The sequence below is a fragment of the Diabrotica undecimpunctata genome, chromosome 5 (assembly GCF_040954645.1).
Source record: "Diabrotica undecimpunctata isolate CICGRU chromosome 5, icDiaUnde3, whole genome shotgun sequence".
Lineage (NCBI taxonomy): Eukaryota > Metazoa > Arthropoda > Insecta > Coleoptera > Chrysomelidae > Diabrotica > Diabrotica undecimpunctata.
The window spans coordinates 80,501,101-80,525,994 of NC_092807.1; positions in this window are offsets into that span (position 1 = coordinate 80,501,101).

The following is a 24,894-nucleotide window of genomic DNA, read 5'->3' on the forward strand; positions in this document are numbered from 1 at the left end:
AATATAGATAGCCTTAGATACCCCTATGATACGGTGTTGATTACGGATTTCGACTTGGGTCATCAACGACTCATTAACAGTATAAACTTTGTCTGTGAACAAATTGGCATGAAAATAAACATCTGGAAAATCCATGCTTGTCTTGTTTGATCGACAGCAGCTCAAATCCTGATCTAGAAATAAGATCTATATTTAAACAGTCTAGAAAATCTTTTGAAAAAATCAAAAATATGATTCTTAAATTAAACTCGAAATTCGACTACGTTTAACAAAATGTTACGTCTGGTCGACTCTTCTCTATGCAGTTGAAACATAGACCACTAAACATGTAACATTTTTTTTTATATAATTAAAATATTAAATAATTTTAATCCTTCTACCCCTGTTGCTGAGACGCAGATCGTTTACCATTAGAGAATTTTATTGCACCCTACCGACTTTTCAAATCACGGAATTCTCACATACCGATAGGTCGTACTTATCAAAAGACGCCGGGTTGGTTAATCCACGGTTAATTCTTTCCGGTTAAATGTTTCAGTTTCTTAATCTAATACCATATTAGATTAAAGATTGGTATAAACTACTTTTACTTTAATTAACTTCAGTGTTTAATACAAGTAAAGTATTTAGCTTCAGTGAAGAGTGCAGCAGTTATCAAGGTTTATCGTAAGTTGTCATAATCATATTATGACAACTTACGAAAAACCTTGATGACAAATATAATAATCTGTATCAACAACAGTGCGATACAAATAGTTATCTTGAAACCAAGCGTGGGTTGGTTTAATTTTTATAATACAGAAATTTTGAAATCTTTTTATATTCTTTAGAATTTAAATTTAATCATTTTGTTATTTGCTATAATTGTTATACATTTTTAACCCGTTATCTCGAGATAAGCCCATAAACAGCAAAGAGAGATTTATATCAGCTTTAGTTGAATACTTTTAAATACTATCAGGCTCTCTTCGCTGATAATCTAAACTGTGTATGATTTTATTATATTATTGTATTTGTATTGTATTTCCTAATTATAATACTGTTTATTGTTATATGTATACCACCATTTAATAATTGATGGTGCATTTTTTTACATGTGTGTACATTCAGCTGCCTATATCATAGTGGTGATGAATATATCTTGTTTTGTTTTATCAATGAATTTTATTTCTCGACTCGTTTCTCGTTTCGTAGGTAAGTAGGTGAACGGAGTCCACCTAATATATTTATTATTTGTCTATGTACTGTGTTGACCAAATTTATTTAATAATTGATTGTTAATATCTTTCCTTGGATCTGGTCTCAGAACCTAAATATATTTCCTTATCTCTTTTTCGTTCCTAAGGTTTCTTAATTTTCCCCTTTAACCCCAAAAAGTTAGGTGGCGCCCTTTTTCTATCTTATCTTATCTTTGGTAATTTTACCCATCTATCTTTTTGTTTATTTCTGTATCTTTTCTAATATATCTTATCCTGTCCTATATTTACTTATTACATCCGTTGGACCCATTCGCGGTTCCAAAAGCTAGTTTCGAACCCACGACTTGCTTTCCACCAACCATCTGGCTGCCGTCCGCAGTGTCTCCATTGGTGACGTTTCTAGCACCTTTAAAAAAAGGTTTCCGAGGTTACAAACAATAACTAAATTATAAGCCCTTAAAATGTGGATCTACTAAATAATCCTCAAGATTTCATAGACATTGCATACTTCAGACGAAAAAGTGCTGTATAGTACAAATATGCTTAACTAATAGTGAAAAAAAAGATCGAGGAAAAAAAGACTAGGAAGAAAAAAACTATCATGGCTAAGAAACATTCGACAATGGACAGAGCTACATTTTGAATAGCTAATAAGAACGTTCGAAGACAGAGAAGAGTTTCTAATTGTAGTAGCCAACCTTCATTGAGGAGACGACACTTTTAGAAGAAGAAATCTCAGTATCGCAAGTATCGGAGAAATAATAAAAAAAATTATACAAAACTAACTGTACAAAATTGTGACATGGGTCATATAGTGACGTCAAAAATCAAGCCATTTGAAATGACTTAAGCAGCTGGCCTGAGATCTCCCTTATTATTTTTTTAATCAGGTCAATTAAAAACCGCTAAGAAGAGAACACACTACAGATGCAAAGTTTATGGCAGACAATGAGGTATTGGATAGAACAGAAAAAATAACATACCTAGGATGCAACATCACAGACAGCTGGGATCACTCATACGAGATTAAATGTAGGATCGAAAAAGCAAGGAGTGCCTTCCAACAGATGAAGAAAGTTCTCTGCAATTCAACCTTGAACTTTTTTTTATGAGGGTGGAAATGTTCTAAACACCATACCATTGCTCGGCGTGTGTTGGATTCAGGACAGAGGAAAACATCTGAGCCCATTTCCCCCTATGTAGAGGAGGTCCTTCAAACGGATGCCTTTCTGTTGCCCTGCCTACCAACTAAAACCACCCATTCTTCGTCAAGACACCCCCGTACGTGTTCAGTTAGCGAACGAAACTTAGAGATGTCTTGCGCTGCCTGAATTAGTAATAAAGTTTTGTTGCTGGTTCTTAGCTAGAAGCGGTAAAGAACCAGAAGAAAATGTATGTAAAATAGGCCCATATGTAAATGGCCTTGCCGATGGTATTACCCAGGAGCGGTAAGGAACCAGGGGGAGAGTATATGGAATGTATAGGTATATAAGGTAACACTAAGGTGTAAGAATACTTGGTATTAGGTAATACTAGGCAACAATAAGTAAGTATACATACGTATGTAATAAACAAGTGTATTACACACATATGTACATACATACATACGTACATACACATACACACCTACAAACACACAAATACACATATACACATATCTACATACATATTCATACATAATATAGAATGATAACTAGTTTTAAATGGAGGTGGATTGCCCCAGATCACTCTCATCTTGTCTCAGTTTCTTTCTCTATCATGGACTTTCTCTTCATAATTTTTGTTACTTGGTCTATAAGAAATTCGAAGTTCTCTTTGCTTTCCATAGCGACACGTATCAAGTTGTTAGAGGATATCTCTCCTAGCTTTGTTCGCATTATATGTTGTTCCGACGCAAACACCTTGCACCTAAAGATACAATGCTCCGCATCGTCTTCTACGTTACATATGACACAATTATCATCGCTGGTTTTTCGTATACGATACGTGTAAGACCTGAAAGATCCATGTCCGATCAGGAACTGCATAAAATAAAAATTTACTCGTTTGAACTTACATTTGTACCACTCTATCACATTGGGTATTAGTTTTTTGGTCCATTGTGCCTTGTCTATCTGTGTCTCCCATTCTGCTTGCCATTCTGTTAGTAAATGTTCTCTAATGGCGGCTCTGACCTGAGGTAGGTGGCCGTCTCGAGAGTTATATAGCGTCTGTCGTTCTTTAGCTAGGAGGTGAATAGGAAGCGTGCCCGCTATTACCTGTAGGGCCATCGTTGAAGTAGTCCTGTACGCACTTGTAACTTTTAATAGAGGCTTTCGCTGGGCTCTGGTTATCATGTCTCTGTACTTTTTGTAATTTAGTACGTCTGCCCAAATGGGGGTTCCATATAATATAGTCGACTGTACCACTTGCAGGTACATTCTTCGTTTTTGACTACTTGGGCCTCCTATATTCGGCATGATTCTTTGTAAGGCTGCCGTTCTTTCTTCCGCCCTCTGGACTACATTTGTCAGGTGTTTTGTGAACCTTAGGCCTGTGTCGATGTATTTGCCCAGGTATTTTGCACAGTTTGTAGGGATTATAATAGTACTACCAATTTGAAATGTCATCTCGGGTCTTCTTCGTAGTCCTTTTAGTATGACCACTTCGGTTTTGCTTCCTGCTAGTTCGAGATCGTTTCTAGCCATCCAGCTGTTGACTTTTCTGCAGCATGTGTTGACTTTATCTTCGATTTTCCAGTTCATATCAGTCATGACTAGTATCGCCAGGTCATCTGCGTATGCAATAGCTAGAGTATCTCTACCATAGTCTATTATTAGTACCCCGTTATATAATATATTCCAGAGTGTCGGACCTAATACAGAACCTTGCGGTACGCCGGCTGTTAACTTCTGTTCTATATTTTTTGCCACTGTAACGTATCTATTAGTAAGATACCTTTTAATGATATTGATGAGATATCCTGACACTCGTGCTGATTCCAGTTTTGTTATGATACATGCCCAGTTGGCAGAGTTGAAGGCATTCTTTACATCAAACATAACCAGTATAGCCCATCTTTTCTTTGTGTTTTTTACAGTATCGGTTAAACTTTTTACCGCGTCTATGGCTGATTTAGCTTTTCTAAATCCGTATTGTCTGTTGGAGATAGTCTCTCTTTCACTTAATTCATCTTCTAGGCGATTTTTGACAATATTTTCGTATAGTTTTCCCAGACAATCTAATAAACATATAGGCCTGTACGAATTGGCTTCGTCCGGGTTTTTACCGGGTTTATGTATTACTGTAAGTTTAGCTAGTTTCAGCTGGTCTGGAAATTCTTGTCTTGTTAGCAGCTCATTGAGTGCTATTCTAGTAGCTTCTGGGCATTCATTCACTAGTATTTTTATCGCCTCTGGTGGCACACGGTCCGGTTCAGGGGATTTACCTATTTTGATGGAATTGGCGGCTCTGGTGAGTTCAGCCGCTGTTAATTCTTTGGAACAGATCTCATCGTCTCTAATCAGGAAGTCGTTTATAGGCTTGTTAGGAAACAGGGTATTCACTATTTCCCTTCTTTTGTCATCGCATAGGTTATATGGGGTCTCTGACCTCAGCGTCTTAGTGGCGATCCTGTATGCTTCGCCCCATATATCGTTCTCCAATGCCTCGCACAAGTTCTGCCAGCATGTACGTTTAGCCCATTTGATCAATTTATTGAGTTCCTTTTTGGCGTTGTTATACTCTTCTTTAACTTGCTGGGTCCTATTTCTCTGTGCCGTACGCCTGATTCTAAGACATTCTGTCCGCTTTTCGTGAATGTTTTTATTCCACCAGTATGGTATTGTGTATGTGACATGTTTGCTTTTGCTGCTCGCTTTGTGTGCTTTTATTATGTTGTTTCTAAAGTTATTAAAGTTGGTAGTTTCTTCTTGTAAGTTCCGTATCTGATTCCTGAATTTGTTCTTATCGAACTCGAGTAATTTTCTGCCGTGCCTGGTTGTGACCTTAATGCCGACTTCGTATGAGATGTACTTGTAAAACGTGAAGATGTTATCATCAAGCACATCCCATCCCGAGATCTTCTTGGCGCAGTTGTTGGTTGCTAGTGTAATGTCTATGTGACTTCGCGACTCACCTCTTTCGAATGTGGGTTTACCATTGTTTAGCACAGTCAGGTTTGCGGAGGAGATCCATTCGTTCCAAATTTCTCCTCTTTTGTCATTTTTTGGGGACCCCCAAAGAATAGATTTGGCGTTTATATCACCAGCAATTATGTATGTTGTTTCTCCCTGTGACGCCTCAATGATTTTTTCAACCCGCTCAGCATATTGTGTCATGTTTATATTAGGTGAGATATAACAGGCTATGATTGCTAGTTCGTTTATTTTTATCTTTAGAAATCCCTCTTTTTTAGTAATTTTGTTTATGCACACTTTGTTGTTTACCAAAAATACAGCAACGTCTGCTCTGTTATCGGAGATCCAACCAATTTTTTTTGAGATATTTTTATTCGGTTCTGGGACTATGATAATATCTGCGTCAATTTGCAGGGCTTTTGAGTAAATCAGGTCGTGTGCCACCTTTGCCCTTCCAATGTTCACCTGCAGTATTCTAAGTCCTTTTGTCTGGATCGAAGCCATTTCAAGTCGTTACAACTAACTCTTCTAGGTCACTAGGATAAGAGTTATCGGGGATCAACTGAGTTTTTTTCGCAGAGTGTTGTCCGGAGATAGTCCAGACAACATCTGCGGTCCTTCAGTGTCGGGGACGGGATTGTTGTTTTTGTTTTCCGCTATGTTGCTAGCCATTTCCACTACCTCGGCACACATACTCTCGAATTCCTCCATTAATGAGGGGAACTTAGCCTTACGAAAAACGTCGTCATCTATAGTATCGTCATCAGGATTTGGCGCAGATGTCGAAGGTATGTCATTTTTCGCCCGTGCGATGTCTTCAACTATCGGTTGGGGAAAGGGTGTCGATGGCGGTTTAGCGAGCACGCTTTCTGTTAGTTCTTTTGCGCGCGTCTTGTCGGCTAGTCGCGCCCTTTGGAGAGCGCCACTAAATTCTCGGCACCGCGCGGTTCCAATGTGGTGCCTCTCTTTGCAAAGAACACACCACTCCTCATTTGTGCATGTGTCCTTCTCCTTACAATACTTCTTTCCGCACTTAAGACAGAGGCCAATACGGTCAGGACCGTCGCACTTTGAGATGTCATGTGTGTACGACCAGCACCGTTGACATCTCCTAACTACGTATCTTTTTTCGACCTCGCATCTAGCAAGGCCTACTTTAATGTGTCCTATCTCCAACACTCTTTTGGCTGCCTCGGTAGACAGAACAACCGTGGCTGCCAGCGTGTCCCCTCGCATCTTTCTTAGACTTTTAATCAGGAAGTCCTTTTCCCACTTGCCTATCACTACAGACATTTTGCAATGTCTCTGTGTTTGTATTCGCGGTCATACCTCTGACATGTATAACCGTGGACCTATCTTGTCCCAGTTGTCTTGCCTTGAAGCCGCTATCTTTGGACGCAATGGCAGTCTTTATTGCCTTGACGGCATCTGGGTCCTTATCTAGGGTGATAAGTAACTTACCATCCCTAGTACTCCGGAGGCTACGGATTGCCTGAATAGCATTTGTCTTGCCCACGGCATCCTGTATCCCCTCTAGGAGTTGGGTGTAGCTTGTGTCCTTTTTCGACACGATGAAGCCGTAGGTCGGCCTGTCCTTTCTTGTGGCAGTAGTATGTACTTGTACCATTCTGCTAGTCGCTTTAAAGATAACCTCTGCCATCTTCCTCAAATCTCCAACTGACATAAAGCTCACGTGGTGTAAGGCCACAGAGGCATTTGGGAAGGCCTCCTCTCTGACACGTTCTAGGATATGCCACATGTCTTCTTGCGTGCCAGCCGTTCTAATTTTTAAAATCTTCTGAGATTTGGTGCGTCTGTCTGCGCCCTTTCGTATTGTTGTTGTCTGTTCCAGCACTTTAAAATTCTCTTCAAGGCCAGCTAATTCAGGGAATTTATCCCTGTATAGCCGCTGGACGCTGTGGGTCATAGTTAGGTCCGTATTTTCCAGTATAACGACCTTAACATTACACTGGGACTCGACGGGGTTCCCTATTGTGATCTCTGTCTGCCTGTAAAGGCTCTCCGGCCAATCGCGCTGGACGTTCCTCTGGAAGTCGGCATAAGTACTGACTCCTTCGAGGCTCGCGAGCCCGACGGGCCTTGAAGGACCATGCCAGGCATCCCTTTACGTACCAATCTCCGCTGTAGCGGCTTTTGGCACGAGTCTGTCTTTTTTCGCCTCAAGGTCGAGACATGTATCTGTCGGTATGTCAGCTTCTATGTACATCTTATCCACAGGCTCTGTGAAGCGTTCTTGTAGCCATTGTCTTATGTGCTGCATCTGTTGTATGGATTGTCTTTTATGCATCAGCCGGCATATCTCCTTTACCGGTTTAGGGATGTTAGGGTATTCTTTTAGTAGATTCATGAATGAATCTAGATTTCTTCTTACATCGTCTAGGAAGTCTATCAATTCGTTGGCTTGACTGCAAGTCCGTTTCTTGTGGCTATCGCTGCTCCTTGGGGAGGCCTTTCTTTTAAGGTAATTTCGCACGTCAGGGAGGGAATTCGTTCTCCTCCTGACTTGGTCTGGTCTTCCCGGATTACCTTTCGGGTCGTACGCTGTTTTTTTGTACTTGACGTTGGATTTGACATATATATCCCACGAGTAGCTAGGGAAATATAGTTCGGCCCCCACAGAGCCCCGCTTGTGGAGGTAGGACTAAATATAATGGGGGGTCGCCAGGTACCCCAAGGGAACCGTTCGAGACCACGTATCGTATGGCCATGCATCCTTCGGCACGGTATCTAACACCTTAGCTTCCGGGTTTTTTTTCGCTGGTTTTCTCCATCGGTTTTTGGTGTGTGCAGGTATTCTCCTAGGGAAAGGATAAGGAAAAAAATTAACAGGTATTAAAACGATGTAGATGATTGACAGCAAATAAATGATAATGTATGAGAAAGGAGCAGCACTTGGATCTGGTTGCCGCTCCCTCCAGCGTCCGGCGGCGGTGTCCGGCGCTCACCCGGTGCACAGTCACCGGACGCTGTTCGCGTCTGGACTGAACTTAGCTTCATCAGTCGTGCTCCCTGGGATAACTCCAACAAAAGAGGGACCAAGACCAATTACTGAGCCCTTCCACCTCGACAAGGTCATTACACAGTCCTGGAAGAGGACTGAACCTTGAACTTACATCTCTGACTCAAAATCCTTAATTGTTATGTGTTTTCTGTTCTTATGTATGGAGCAGAGGCATGGACACTCACTGATGCGTCTTGCAGATGGTTGCAGTCTTTCGAGATGTGGTGCTATCGTCGCATGCTCAGAATATCATATGTACATCATATAACTAACGACGCAGTAATGCAACGTTTACAAAAAGAACCTGAAGTCTTGAAATGCATTAAAGAAAGAAAGTTAGCATACTTCGGACATATAGTGAGAAATGAAAATAAATACAGAATCCTACTATTGATATTAGAAGGGAAAATAGAAGGAAATAGAGGACCAGGACGCCGACGAATAAAGAATTTGAGACAGTGGGCAGGTATGACTACCACAGACCTATTTCGAACAGCTTCTAATAAAATACGATGGGCCATTGTGGTAGCCAACATCCATAGAGGATAGGCACTAGCAGAAGAAGAAGAAGAAGAGAACCAGCCAATTACAGAAAATAGTGGAATATAAAAGACTTAAACCGGACAAAAGAAAACACCTACTACATGTATATAATTAATCGAATAGAACAAACTAGCATATTATCTATGTTTCGTGGACCTTAAGAAGGCATTTGACCGGGACAAATTAAAGTATTCGTCAAAACGATCGAAAATATTAACCAAAACGTAACAACGTATCCAAAATATTATTTATAAATAATATTTTGGGTATGTGTAGTAAGTTATATACTCCCTTATCTGACTCTGCAAAAATCAAAATCATTTTAAAAGGTTTGTTACCTTTCTATCATGCTCAGTTAGCCTTGGTGGATATTTACAACATTGAAGATTTGACTGACAAATGTAAGAGAATTGAAGAAACTCTGTCTTGGTCTTCACATCCTCCGACCTCATCTCGACCTACTTCAGGTCCTTCGTCCACTCCGTATCAATTTTCAAATCGATCATGGCATCAGAAATCTCGGGAGCGTAACATGTCGGTTTTAAATTATAATTTATCATGTTGGAATTGCCATGAAGCTGGACACACATTTTATGAGTGTGGAAAACCAAGGACACATATATTTTGTCATGGTTGTGGTAGAGATAACACTCTCAAGAGCAATTGCTATAAGTGTTTGGGAAACGAGCAGACCGAGGCTCGTACCCTGAGCGTTCCTCCGTCTACAATCCCATCAGGGAGTACAACCACCGTCGTGGAAGGAAATATAGGTCAAGCAGGGTCCAGCAATTCAAGGTCAGGTCCCCTATCAGAGAAACCATCAACAAAGCACAAACGCCACAACAAGTCGAATCAAGGGAAAAAGTAACTTGGAAACCCAAAGCGCTCCATTCTGATGTTCTCAATTCTAGAGTATCTTCTCCTTTATTAAATGTAAGGTGTAAGTATGTTAATAATATGGACCAGGAAACAGTTCTGTCATCTGTACCAAGTTTTGATGTTAAAAATGAAAATGATAGTTCTATATTAGTACCTTATAATGACTATTCTATATCTAGAGTCTCTGGCTTAGATTTAAATTCTTTATTAGTTAAGAAATGTAACGATAATCGACCATATCTCCAAATTGAGATTCTAGGACAATCTTGTTTGGCATTATTGGATAGTGGCTCTAATAATTCATTATTAGGTTCTCATTCATTGGAAATGTTAGATAAAGCTAACATTAGCATATCACCTATTTCCTCCCTGCAAGTGTCAACTGGAGATGGAACAATCCAGTCTATAGTAGGTAAATTTAAAACTGAAATTGTGGTTGCTAATATTAGGGGAAACATTACGTTTTATATAATACCTTCTGTACAAAATTCCATAATTCTTGGCACGGATTTTCTGAATATATATAATAGTAGTAGTAGGATTGTTCAGATTTTTCATTGTGTATATCTCCACTGAATTTATCCACTCTTACTGTCATCCATGATTTCTCTAGTTTATCAGTTTCACAACAGAAACAATTAGAGGCCATTATGTCCAAATTTTCATCGATCTCTTCAAAAGACAAATTAGGCCGTACCTCTCTAATTTCGCACACTATTGAGGTAAATACGTCTACTCCATTTAGACAATATTAATATCCTATACCTCAAGCGTGGCAAGCAGACTTGGGAAAAGAGATTGATTCAATGCTTTCTTTAAATATTATAGAACCATCGACTTCTTCTTATTGTAGTCCCCTTTGGTTAACTTTATCCGATAACGGTTATCCTTCCGAGTTTGTTTTGACGGTCGTAAGCTAAATAGTATCACTGCTAATAGGGACTGCTCTATTCCCAGAATAGATGTCATCTTAAGCAAACTCCGGAGAGCCAAATATATCTCTTCTATTGACTTATCCAAAGCATTTCTACAAATTCCTTTAAGTGAAGAAAGTAAGAAATATACTGCTTTTGCTGTCAGTGGTAAAGGTCTCTTTCAATTTGTCACTATGCCTTTTGGTCTTGTATCAGCTCCTCAGACCATGTGTCGTCTGATGGACTTAGTCATTGGTCCACAATTGGAACCATATGTGTTTTATTACTTAGATGACATTATAGTTGTAACTCCTGATTTTGATTTACATATTGAGATTTTAGAGAAAGTGTTTTCTCGCCTTCAAGAGGCGAATTTAACAGTCAATATAGAAAAATGTAACTTCTGTCGTCCTAATCTTAAGTTTCTGGGATATGTTGTCGATAGTCAAGGTTTGCAGACAGATCCTGATAAGGTAACTGCTATCAAGGATTTTCCAATACCGAAAACCACTACCCAACTACGTTGGATATTGGGAATGTGTGGGTATTATCGTAGGTTCGTACCTTCCTACTCCACCTTATTGTCTCCACTTACTGATCTCCTTAAAAAAAGGAAAAAGGGCCAGACTATTACCTGGATTTCTGAAGCCGATGATGCTTTCCGGCTTATTAAAGAAGCTCTCACTAGTGCTCCTGTCATGATGTCTCTAGATTTTAACGCTTTTATCTCATGACAGATTGTTCCAATATCGCTTCAGGTGGTGTCTTTCAGATGAAAGATGGATCGGAACACCCTATAGCTTACACTATTAAGAAACTCAACAAGGCTCAGAAGAACTATTCGACTACAGAGCGTGAACTCCTAGCTATTATTCATGGCTTAGAGGCGTTCCGGTATTATTTAGAGGGTCGTAAGTGTACACTCATTACCGATCATAGCTCTTTATTATGGCTACGTTCCATGCGCAACCCATCACAACGTTTATCCCGTTGGATTTGCAAACTATCAGCTTTTGATTATAACATTGTACATCGCAAAGCCAATGGTGTCGTAGTAGCTGATGCCTTGTCTCGTACTTTTGATATTAATATTCTCGATTTGTCTAGTTTAATTCCAGATGCATGGTATCAAAAGATGTTGGTTAGGGTTGCTCAAGATCCGGATCGGTATCCTGATTTCAAGGTGGAAAACAATGTTCTTTACAAACATATTGTTAATTCCACAAAAGTTTTAAGTAATACGTCGGATTGGAAAATAGTAGTCCCCACAGCAAATAGGGATGAAATCTTGACTTCATTTCATGATAATGTGACAGCAGGTCACTTTGGTTTTTATAAAACATTTAGTAGAATAGCTGAATTATACTATTGGCCTGGCATGCGGTATGCAATTAAACGGTATATATCTAGATGTAAAGTTTGTGCTACATGCAAGCCCAGGAATATGCCACAAGCTGGATTAATGGGTTCTTTTAGAAACATTAACTTCCCAAGGCAGATGATTTCTATGGATCTTACTGGACCATACATCCGTAGTTACAATTTGAATACATATTGTTTGATAGTCGTTGATTATTTCACAAAATTTTCTTTAGTTTTTCCTCTTCGTAAGGCTACTGTTCCTGCTATTATTAAATATTTAGAGGAGCAAGTCATCTTGTTATTTGGTGTTCCACAAATAGTATCGTGTGATAATGGTCCTCAGTTTGTATCTAAGGCCTTTAAAGACCTCCTCAGTAAATACAAGGTACAAAAGATTTTTTATAACGCTGCATATCATCCACAGGCGAACCATAGCGAACGTGTGAACCGCAGTATAGTGACTGCTTTAAGATCTTATACTTACAAAGACCATCGAGCGTGGGAGCGTGGGACCAATACATCCATTCTATAGCTCAGGCTATAAGAACGTCTGTCCATGAGATTACTAAATGTTCTCCAGCTTATCTAAAATTTGGCAGAAATGTGCCTTTATCCGGTGATTATTTTGGTTTAATTTCAGATAATTCTGTAAATCTTCCTCAAATTTCAGAGAACCTCCATCGGTTAAGTGATCTTCAGCATATATTCCCTATCTTTGCCGATATTAGGAAGAAGTTGAAATCTCTTTACCTTCGATCACGAGTTCATTATAATCTGAGGAAAAGAGACATGCGATTCTTTGTTGGCGATCGAGTATTAAAACGGAACTTCGTTAAGTCTAGTAAGGGAAATGCGATTCTGCCAAGTTCTGTCAGAAATACATTCCTTGTATTGTCAGTAAGGTAATTTCTCCTTTAGTCTATGAACTGAAAGATAGTTTGTCTAACAAACGTATCGGTCAATTTCACATAAAGGATTTACTGCCAGATAATACTTTCAATGACTTGGACTCTTCATCATCAGAAGAAGATGTAACTTAACAACCTTGCTTAAGTTAATTCCTCCTTCTAATTTTTTTTGGTAATACTTGGTTGGTTCATGATTAGGATTTGGATAGGATTTTGATTTAAAAACCCCGGATAAATGCTACGTTGTATTTATTTTGAATTTTGTTACTACTAAATTTTTATTGATAGTTAAATAGTAATTTTTACATAATTATATAGCGTAAATACTGGTACAGAACTGTCATCCTTGGTACATAGTTGTTTTCATACGGTTTGGGTATGTTTTATGTATGTTGGTTACGATTTTGATATTTGTATCGAGAAAGTTAGTATAAAGTTTAGTATTATTCTGGAAGGTTAATATTTTCATTTGGTCTATCGAGCCTTAATACTATACAGTTGAGGAATACTATATAGTTAACTTATATTTATAAGGAATCGGAAACAAGTTGATTTACTAAAGTCAACCTCTGTCAATTAACTATACTATCTGAATATTTATTGAGATGCATAGAGATACAAATTGTTGAGATTACTCATCTTTGGCAAATGCTGGCTGTGTTGTTTAACGGTGTAGAACGTGGGTTCGAAACCTGGAAACCTTATCAATTGAGCCTCGATAAGGAACAGATTTCATGGCTCACGGTTTTTGTCGTTATGATATACACGCCCTCCCAGATGTTAGATCTCCGGATAATATAGTTAAATAGGTGTAGTCTTTATATCATATATCAAACTTTTTAGATGTCTGTCTTCAGTGTACTTATTTTTTTATCAAACTATTGATCATAAGTTATGGTATTCTCACTATGGTTAACCGTTTAGTTTATTTAGCTCACCTAGTTTAGACCTTTTATAATATAGATACCTTTAATGATGTCCTTGTATAATGGACAAATGGATATTTTAGTTGAAACCTAACTTTCCCTACAAATTCAAAAATTTTGTTTAGCGACTAGAGACAACTTCAATCTGCAGTTTCATTGGAAATTGGTTTACGCGCGCTCTAGTCCTGTTTATTTTAGTATGTGTTTCTGTCGTCGACTATTTTATGGTTAATACGTTAATAGGGATGTCTCCAACATCTGATGTGCTCTTCTTCTGGCTATTCTTATTCATCCACTGTAGCTTTATGCGATAGGTACAAAAGTCCAGAATAAGTTAGCTATATTTGTCTTGATAATTCCATACTGGTACCTATACCTTTATTAGTTCATATAAATGGTCATAACCATTCATCTTCTTGGTGTGTAGAATTTGCTGGTTGTGCACGTTAATCTGGGGTTTATTAATTTTCAAGGACACGAAAGGGAGTCCTAGGAAGATGAGTTGGGATTCTTCCGGATGTTCGGCCTAGTCGACGAACATTATTGAATGCCAGATTGTCGCTGTATACTAGTTAAAGACTATACGACCGATTATTTTCTATGATGGTTTGATTTCATAACAGCAGGTAAACTGAAGATAGGTGAATTGTCTCTGACAATTAAATGTCGTTTCAATCATTGGGTAGTCACCTGGTACCAAGTAAACTTTATTCTTTGTTATAGTTTAATGTTAGTTATTGTGTAGCAAGAAGCCTTAAATCAGCCTGATTGTTCTCCTTGGATATATTAAATATGAATCTGTTGTCTAGGGTAGAATCGATTTTGGATCTGGCTCGTGCTACCATTTTTTTTTTATTATTAGGTGGGTACATCCGTATTAATGTGTTGGTCGATATGTTCAATTTTATTTGAGTTGAGTGGTTATATTGCGAATGGTTATAGAATCTGCCTGATTGTCTCACTTTGGATATGCAATATATAAATCTGGTGTCCCTTGTTGAGTCAATTTGGTCTACCTTATTCATTCAGCGATTATTATCGGAGTATGTGTAGTTATTTATTTGGTATGTATTTTGGTCACTTCTATCTTTATTGATGGTAAAGTGTTGCAACTCCTTTTACACGGCTCTTAAATTTGTGGTTAATTTTAATCGTTCGAGTCCGACGTAAAGGTGGAAGTTGTTATTTATTTTATTTATATTTGGTGTGTGTTTTGGTCACTCCTACTTTTAATGGTGGTAGAGTGTTACGACTTCTCTTACACAGCTCTTAAATTTGTGGTTATTTTTAATCGTTCGAGTCCGGTGTAAAGATAAATGTTGTTAGTTATTTGGATTATGTGAGTGTATATTTTGTTGCTCCTACTTTTAGTGGTAGTTGAGTGTTTGTGAAGTTGAAGCAATTATAATATGGGGTTTCATTAAATCCGCTAGATTGACTTCAACCACTTGTGATTTATCAGTTATTATGTAAGTCACAGATGAAAGACTCTGTGCAATGAATTATATGTGATCAGAATAATATCTGAGTCAGTATATGATGTAGTTTAGTAGTCAGGCTAGTGTTGGATCCCACGGTGCGTGATTACTGTCAATTATCTTTAGTTAGTGTTTATTCATTTAAATGTGGTTTCCACAGTTTAAGCAACTTAGTATATGTTAATTCAATATTTAATAGAAAAATTTACCTTTAACTTGTCATTATGCAATGAGAGGTATGTTTATAAGTCGGTCCACATATCATTCAATAATTCAATAACTAAAGACCATTTAATTGGTATTATATCATTGAGTTCCCAGTAAGAAAAGAAAAAAAAAGAAAATAGCTTTTCTTTTTTTTTCCCGAATTGTAGGAGATTGTAACGATACGATCGTTACCTACAATAGCTGCTAATTTTCGCCGAAAACTAGGCAACCTATAACACAATTTCATATATCGATTTACAATAAAATCGATTCCCATTGTCATTATAGGGAAAACGAATACTGGCCAGTGGCCATGTTCATCATGTTGATTTTACAACAGAACTTCCTGGATATAGGTTGATAAGTGCGGCAAGCAGAGCTTGGAAGAAAGAATGAAACAATTTTAAGTTATTTTATTATTTCTTGGGAAAGGGGAAGAGTTTATTTTTGGTTATTTTAAAGGAATTTAGTTTATGTGTGTTTAAGAAGCTACCATTTTTTTGTATGAAAGAGAAAACTTCCAATAAGTTCTGCCTGCCGGCCCAACCTCATTGATTAGAATTTAAGTTTTATTATTTGGGAAGAAGATATTTTGATTTGGGGAAAATTATACCGGGAATTGGGAAGAATTATACTTTGATTTGGAGAAGGATTTTGGTTTCATTTTCTGGTTGGTCTGCCAGTCCTTAAGGCTTTTACAAAGCACATAGGCTGATCCATCCTACAGCCATTCCCTACCAGGACAGCGGATTAGGGAACTCCCTTTCCATCAAAAGGGTTATTAAGGACATTTATTTTCTTGTTAAAACTTAATAATTTAAATTTCAATTTTTTTATAATTAATATATATATATATATATATATATATATATATATATATATATATATATATATATATATATATATATATATATATATATATCTTGGATACTTAGGCCTTCAGCCTAAGTGGGTTTACGAAACAGCGTTGTGCACAATACCTGGTTAGTACCCTCAATTTTTTTTTTAATCCGTTCACTTGCTTAATTTTATTCCCTATTTACTTTAAATTTATTTATTTATTAATATTTTATATTACACTTAATAGGTTGTCAGAATATATTATCCAATTTGTATGTACCCTCATATATCGAATTGATGTATGGGTTGTTCTAGTGTCTTAACTGACTAGTCTCAGATTTTTAAGCTGCCCTTTTGTAACTGTATAAGTATTTAATTAGTTTATATTTTAATTACCATTTACTCCATGTAAGTTATTTAAATATTATTAACTTACCTTTTTCCTCATTGTTAGAGGACTGTTCAGATCAAACCTTGTTAGATATTTATATTTTGGGTCCTATTTTTAGTAACTGTTTTTCTTGTAAATATATATTTTGGGGATATATTTTAATCATTATTTAGTGTATATAAGTATAGGGTTGGGATAGCACAGTAGGATTGTAATATAGTGTATAAAGCATTTCAGATTTTTATTTGTTTCCTATCATCTTTTATTTTCAGTTAGTATATAACTACATATATCCCTAATTGGAGTGATATTCTAAATTCACCCTTGCGCCCATCTAAAGATCATCTTAGGATTGATCTAATTTAACCTTAAGTTACTAAAGGCAAGCAAACGTGCCAACCTCCTCTCTGAGCATAACTCTCATTCTCTTGAGCTAAGCCTATTCTATTGTAGTGCTTCCAGTAAATTTTATATTTTCTTTTGTATTGGTTACATTCTCGGTTATTTAACCTTTTATTTAAATAATTATTAATTAATTTTAAATTTTATTTAACCAGAAATCTTACATAATTTTTAATATTGGCTTCACCATTTCAGGCTTTTCCTTTTCTCATTTGCAACAATTCAACTCTCTTCATTTTTTAATTAGCAACAATTAGCTTTTCCTTAGCTTCCCCTTATTTAATTGGTAACAAACACAATAAAAGTACAAATAGACGCAAAACTAACCACCCCATTGAGGTTACCAATGGGATAGGACAGGGAGATTCCCTGACACCTGTATTGTCCAACCTGATTTTAAATAAAATAATAAAAAAAGTAAGAACTAAAAAAGGATACCAAATGGAAGAAAAACAACATAAAATAATCTTCTCTGCAGACAACGCAATGTAATATAACCGCCAGAATATTTAACATGGTAATTTCCCCATAAAAGACAAAATGCATGGTTACAACACCAAGTTTACTAAGATGCAAATTGGATGTCAGATACTAGAACAAGTAATGAAGTTTAAATATCTAAATATCACATTATCTAGCTATGGAAAGCTCAAAACTGAAGTGAAAGATCAAGTGAATAGAGCAAACAGAGTCACAGGCTTCCTAAAATGAAACATTATGGAGAAATAAAAATATCGAGAATGATACCAGATATTATAAAGCTTATAGAAGAAAAACAAAAATACAGAAATACAAATAAAGAAAAATACAAGCAAATAAAAAACTAGTAGAAACGCAGATAAAGGAAGCTAAAGAACGCTGGATGTAACCTACAGAAGAAACTGAAAGAAATTACGAATAATACACGAAACAGAATACAAGTTTTAAAAAAGTCCAATAAAGAGCGTCAATTATCAGAAGAAGAAAAGCAACAAACTTGGGAGAAATACATCACGGACTTATTTAGAGATAATAAGAAAGAAATAAGTGAAACATTACCAACTAATGAAAAAATACAAATTCTAATATCAGAAGTAAAGCAGGCAATTAAAAACTTAAAAAGTGGTAAAGCACCAGGTCCTGATGGAATTCCAGTAAAAATATTAAAATTCCTGAATGACGAATATATTGAGTGTATAACTAATTGTTTAATAAAATATACCAAGATATTCAAATTCTTGATGAATGGTTAAAATCTATCTGTTTACCCTTCTCAAGAAAAATAATCCTTAATCTTGCAATGAATACCGATTATTTAGTCTCATGAATCACACTTTAAAAATACTACTCAAAGTAATTCAACAGCGTACATGTAAAAAATTTGAAGAACAATTACACAACACACAGTTTGGATTTAGAGATGGAATGGTAACAAGAGAGGTTTTGTACGCATTCACGTCCTGTTACAAAAATACAGGATATATAATAAAAACGTATTTATATTTTGTATAGATTTTCAAAAAGCATTTGACAAAGTTCAACATGGTAAACTTATACACGCATTGAAACAAAAAATTTATTTAAAAAAACCCATACACCTAAAGTCCAAGGATATTAATTAAGTCAAACATCCATACTACAATCAAACAGCGCTCGTAAGGGTGGAAGATAGTGAGTCAAACCAAGTAGAAATTCAAAGAAGAGTCAGACAGGGATGTGTGCAAAATTTTTAAACGAAGAAGTGTTAAGACGAATTGGAAAAGCAAAAAGCTTATGAACACGAGAAGAGTAGTACAAGAGTAGAGAAAGGAAAAGGTTTGAGAAAGGCAGAGATTGGACTAACCTTAACGTTGAACAGATATTTCACGTTGCAAAAGAAAGGGAAGCATTAAAATGATTGCCAACCTTCGTTAGAAGATAGCACAATAAAAAAAAGTAGCAGTACCTCAATATAAAATACGCCAGCAAGTCATGAATGCTACCAAAAACATGAAAGTAAGTTTTTTTTTAATGGCATAGACATTAGTCATTCAGCCAGTTGCACTAGATTCTCCAATCAGACAAATACACAACCCTATCCCTAATATAAAACTAACGGATAATTAATAGAAGAATATACGACAAGGAAACTTACAGGGTCACTTGCTTCTCGTCTAGGGGCCCATCAAGACATTCTTAGTAGACAAACAAAACTGGACCACGGATAAGGTGTTATAACATTTAGGGTAAACAAAGGATACAAATCTAAATTTCCACACGATCATAATAAATTCCATTCTCGCGTACAAATTCGATAGAACTCTGCATGTGTCTGACAAGAAATCTATAATGATATTATATATTTGTTGTGAGCCAGTAGCCAGTAGCGACTGTATATTGAATGGTGCATACATATTAAATTCAATTAATTTTTTGTAGAGAGAGTTTGAATGCTGTTGAAACTTAGGACATTCAAAAAAGATGTGTTCAAGATCACCCAGTTTTCCGTAATGTTTGCAATTATCATCTTCAATCACATTTATTTTATATAAATGACTTGAATAACACGCATGTCCAAAGCGTAGTCTATTTATGGTGGTTATATATTTACGTGGAGATTTAAAATTCTTAAACCAAGTAGTTTGTGGAATAACTGGTTGTAAAGTGGTGTATCTTGTTTGGTTTGTAAAGCAGTAAAGATTCCATTGATCTTTCCATGTCGATAGCTAGTTTTTTTTTAAATCGTAATGGCATCTGATACATAAAATATTTGACAATAAAGTGCCTGGTAATATACTGGTTTTAGCTACGTAATCTCCATATCTTTGAGTCTAATATGTGCTTTAATCCAAATAAATTTTATATTAAAGCCAGAGTCTGCTAAGTGCTTTAATTGATCCAAACAAGTGTTTTTTATATTCTGTAAAACTGAAAGACAATCTGAAAGAATTAACGATTTTTTAATATAAGAGTTTTTAACATATTTTAAAGCTTCGAGTATTGCCAATGATTCAGCCGAGAAAATTGAAAACTCATTGGAAAGTTTGTACCTCAATTCAGAACTTCCTGAGGGTAGAAAATAGGCACAGCCAGTCCCTTCTTTTGATTTAGATGCGTCCGTGTATATAACTGTGGCATCACTATAACAGTTCAAAACAGATCTCAGAATATTGTTGCTCAATTTGATGTTGTCACTATATGTGGGTATTACAACTTCAGTTTTATGGAAGAAAGCAAAGAAGTCTAAATTTTTGTCCACTTTGGCAAAATTCTTTGAAAAAATAGAATTGTTCTGTAAAGCAATGCACAAAGGTTTGATTGGCTTTTTAATCCAATATTTGTGAGTGAGATCTGATTCGTTAGTGGGCTTTGAGTACCCATTTTTCGCTTAATAAATTTCTTCTAATTTCAAGAGTAGGTTCATAAGCTTCAACATGTAGTGGTTGTATAGGGGTAGATCTCATAGCACCTAAACAGATCCTTAAGGCAGAATTTTGAAAAATGTCAATTTTTCTTAGAAGATTTCTAGACGCGAAACCATAAAGAGTAACACCATAATCTATAATGGATCGTTTATAAGCTCTGTAAAACAATAAGGATGTTTCAACATCACAACCTCACCACACTTTAGTTGTCATTCTAAGAAAATGACTACCTTTGTTGCATCTATCCAGCATATATTGTATGTGTTGTTTTCAAGTCAATTTTTTATCCAGTATAAGGCCCAGGTATTTGACATGGTTTTTAAATGTAAAAGATTGATTATCAAGAAGTATATTTTAATTTAGAGAAAGGTTGTGTCTTGTAAAGTTAGATACTGCTGATTTGGCAATTGATAAATTTAAGCCGTTCTCTAAGTACCATGGGAAAAGAGAACTCCATACTCTGCTTAGGTTTTGCATACCGTTTTCATATTTCTTACTTTCTGTATACACACAAAAGTCATCTGCATATTGAATTATTTTAAATGGGATGTTGTTTATTTGCATATTATGTATGTCAGAGGTGTACATATTAAATACAATTGGCGATAATACCGAACCTTGTGGTATGCCGTGATAGTTGTGTCGAGGTCCTATTAGTTTGTTATTATGGTCTCTGACGTAGATTACCCTGTCTGTATAGAAACCGATAATTGTGTTCACGAAAGCAATTGGCAAATGAAAGAAATTTACCATTTTGAATTTCAAGGTTGACAAACAAACTGATTCATATGCTCCTTCAATATCCAAGAATAGGGCTGTTAAATAGTTATTTCTAGTTAAGTTATTCTGTATATCTACAACAAGTTAAAGCGTCTAGAGTTCCCAAACCTCTTTTGTAGCCAAACTGGTTTACTGGTAGTAAATTCTCTTTTTGTATCCACCAATCTAATCTAAATTTTATAAGTCTTTCTAGGGTTTTGAATACGCAAGAGAGTAAGGATATTGGTCTATATGAACTCACAATATTTGGATCCTTTCCGGATTTAAGGATAGGAACGACTAAGATATTTTTGAAGGAATCGATAACTATGTTATTTTGGATGATATCATTGAAGATATGTAAAAGATGGTTTTTTGCAACCTCTGGTAGGTTGATTAACATGGGGTATTTATTTTATATGATCGATTCCAGGAGAAGTGATAATGTGGTTTTTAAGGGCGAAGTCTAATTCAGTTTTAGTAAAAGGTTTTAACAGAAAGTGATTATTTGAATGATGACTTTGTGTAGGCTGTGTAGGCGAATGTTGAACCCATGGAGGAGATACTCTATTAAAGAAGTCGTCTAATTAAAGTATCATTGAAGGGTTTTGTACTATGATGTGATTTTCGGTTCATTTTGTTAGCTTGTGACCATATTTCTTTAGAAGAAGTATTTTTGCTTAAATTAGAACACCATTTGATCCAACTAGTTTTGGCTTTTTGTTTCAGCTGCTTTTTAGTATGAGCAGTAATTTTCTGACATTTTAGATAATTATCAAGTCTTGGTGAACGTTTATAAACTGCTAATGCTTCTTTTCTGTTATTAATTATCAGATCACATTCTGGGTCCCACCATGGCGGAGGGAATCGATTTTTGAATTTAAAAATTTTGTATTGAGGAATAGATTTAATAGCAGCATCATTAATGCAATCTATTAGAAAGTTATAATTTTCGTAAGTATTAAGGGAGCTACTTTTATTGGAAAACATGTTTTCAATTAAGGATGTATACAGGGACCAATTTGCCTTTTTGATATTCCATTTGCTTTTTGGATAAATTGTTTCCTGCGATGTGTTGGTTATTGAAAAATTCATAGTTATAGCAAAATGATTGGAGCCTAAGGTGTCAGATAAAACTGACCAGGTGATTTTACTAGCTATATTAGCTGTGCAGAGATAAATGTCAATCATCGATTTTTGCGTACCATATCTAGGAAGATAGGTAGTTTCTCCATTATTCAAAATTACAAGATCTAGATCCTCAACACTACTAACAATTTGGTGACCAATTGCATCATTTTATAATGAGCCCCACAGTGAGTTATGAGCATTCATATCTCCTCCAATTATAAAAGGTGATTTGAGTTGTGAGAAGATATTTATCCAATCGTTTTTGGAACTACGAATTTTAGGTGGTCTATATATAGATAGAAAACTTAACTCTGTTGTATTAATTTTAACGATAGCACCGCAGACTAAAGTTTCATCGTTAAAATTGTTTCTAATATTTATTTGACAAAATGGTATGGTTGTTTTAATTAAGATTGCAACACCTGCGTACCCGTCGTACCTATCTTGGCGAATTACATTATAACCTTTAAATATATAATTCTGATTTGGTTTGAACCAAGTTTCGCTTAATAAAGCAATGTCAATATTTTCAGTTATTAAAAAATTAACTAAACTGTTTTTATTCGAAACAACGGATCGAGCGTTCCATTGCAAAATTTTTAATGATTTAAGTTCTGTGAAGATGTTATTTATTGATAATAGCCTCCAAAATCGTTTTCATTCCATGGTAAATACTATCTTGACTTGTTTTTATATCATCTACAGTTTGAATATTTGTAATTAAATTAAAAATGTTCTGGTTTATTTTGACAATTAGGGATATTTAAATTAGCAGGAAGGGGTCTAGTGGGGCCAAAATTAAAAGAAAACATAGATACATCATGTGGGGACTGTGGGGTAGTAGAGATTAATTTTCGTTTTTTCGCTATACTATAGTGACTTGAGGAGGGTTGTGATATATTATTTGATGATGATTTCTACGCATGACTACTTGTGTGGCAGCAGAAGGGGTTGAATTTTTTGTGAATGTTGGCTGGGGAGGAAAACTATTTCCGATATTTTCTAGTGTGGAATATCTATTCTGTGTGAACAATCCCAAGAAGGATGATTCACAGTAAGTTTTTGCCTCGATGAAAGAAGTTTTTTGCTCAATCATTACGTTTTTAATCTTCTTCTGCAGTTCATATTTTGGACATTTCTTGGAAATGGATACATGATCCTTACTATTGCAATGGATGCACTGAATATCATTATCCTGGCACGCATGATCTTCATTTTTGGTTTTTCCGCATTTTATGCAATGTGACTGTGTACTGCGACACTGCTTGGAGATCACTGAGTGACCTTGCCAATATAGGTTTCCACAGGAAAAAATACACGATTTATTGCAATGTAGCAAGGTAAAATATTTCCCTCAAAGGTGACTATTACAGTCCTTTTCGGTAAATAGTTAGTTTTTCCTTCCATGTCAACCCTTCTAAAAGTTCGTTTGAAACCTAATATGGGGGAGGGAGATTCACTGTTATCTAACAAATAATTTTCAGCGTATTGGGTATCAACATCTCTGATTAGACCTTTAATTTCTAGTAGATGATTAGGGATATAAGCTACCAAATTTTCATTTTGAACTTTAAATTTTTAACCAAATTATTTGCATCAGAAATAGACCTTAACAGAACTTTAATTCTGTTTTTTCCAATGCTTTTAATTTTAATAGTATTAGGAATATTCTACTTTTTATGCAAAATATGCGTGCGCGACAGTTAAGCGATGCAAACGGCCTATATTTTCATTGTTTGTTTTTTCTATGTAAACATAAACATTATTAAAATTGTACTTATCTGATTTGACGTTGAAAAATTTTATCGCTACTGCTTTTTGTGTTGTTTCTGGTTCTGGCAAGGTTGTAGTACAGTCACTGGTTTTATTCACATTTTTCGCAGTCGAATCATCAAAACTTTCGATTAAACTGGATTCATTAATATGCATTTCACTATTATCACTAACACATGAAAAGTTTAAATCACCCATTGGCGTCTCTGGGGAAATTGCCTCCCCCATAAGGGGGTCGCTTTTAGACTTATTTATTACACTGAGTTAATGTCAAACTTCGAATCACCTGTACTAATTTAAAATCGAGTTAATTAGTAGCAAAAGACACTCGACGCTTATTATTGTCGACCTATCGCTTCGGAAGTTCGAATAATACTGATGAAAGTAAGTTAACAGCAACAGACATAACACGTCTAAAATATATTAAAGGAAAAAATACGGAACAGGCAGAAAAATAAAGATAGAGGAATAATTAAACAATAAATTATAATAGCCAAACTCGAAATAAAACAACTTGGATTGTTTTCATAATGTCAGGATAGATAAAAATAAGTTACTGAAAAAATTGAAGGAAGCTTAAAGAAAAGACAAAAGAACCAAAGAAAGATTAAAGAAAAGGTAGTCAAATAGGACAACAGTAAATAAAAGTTTTAGTATAA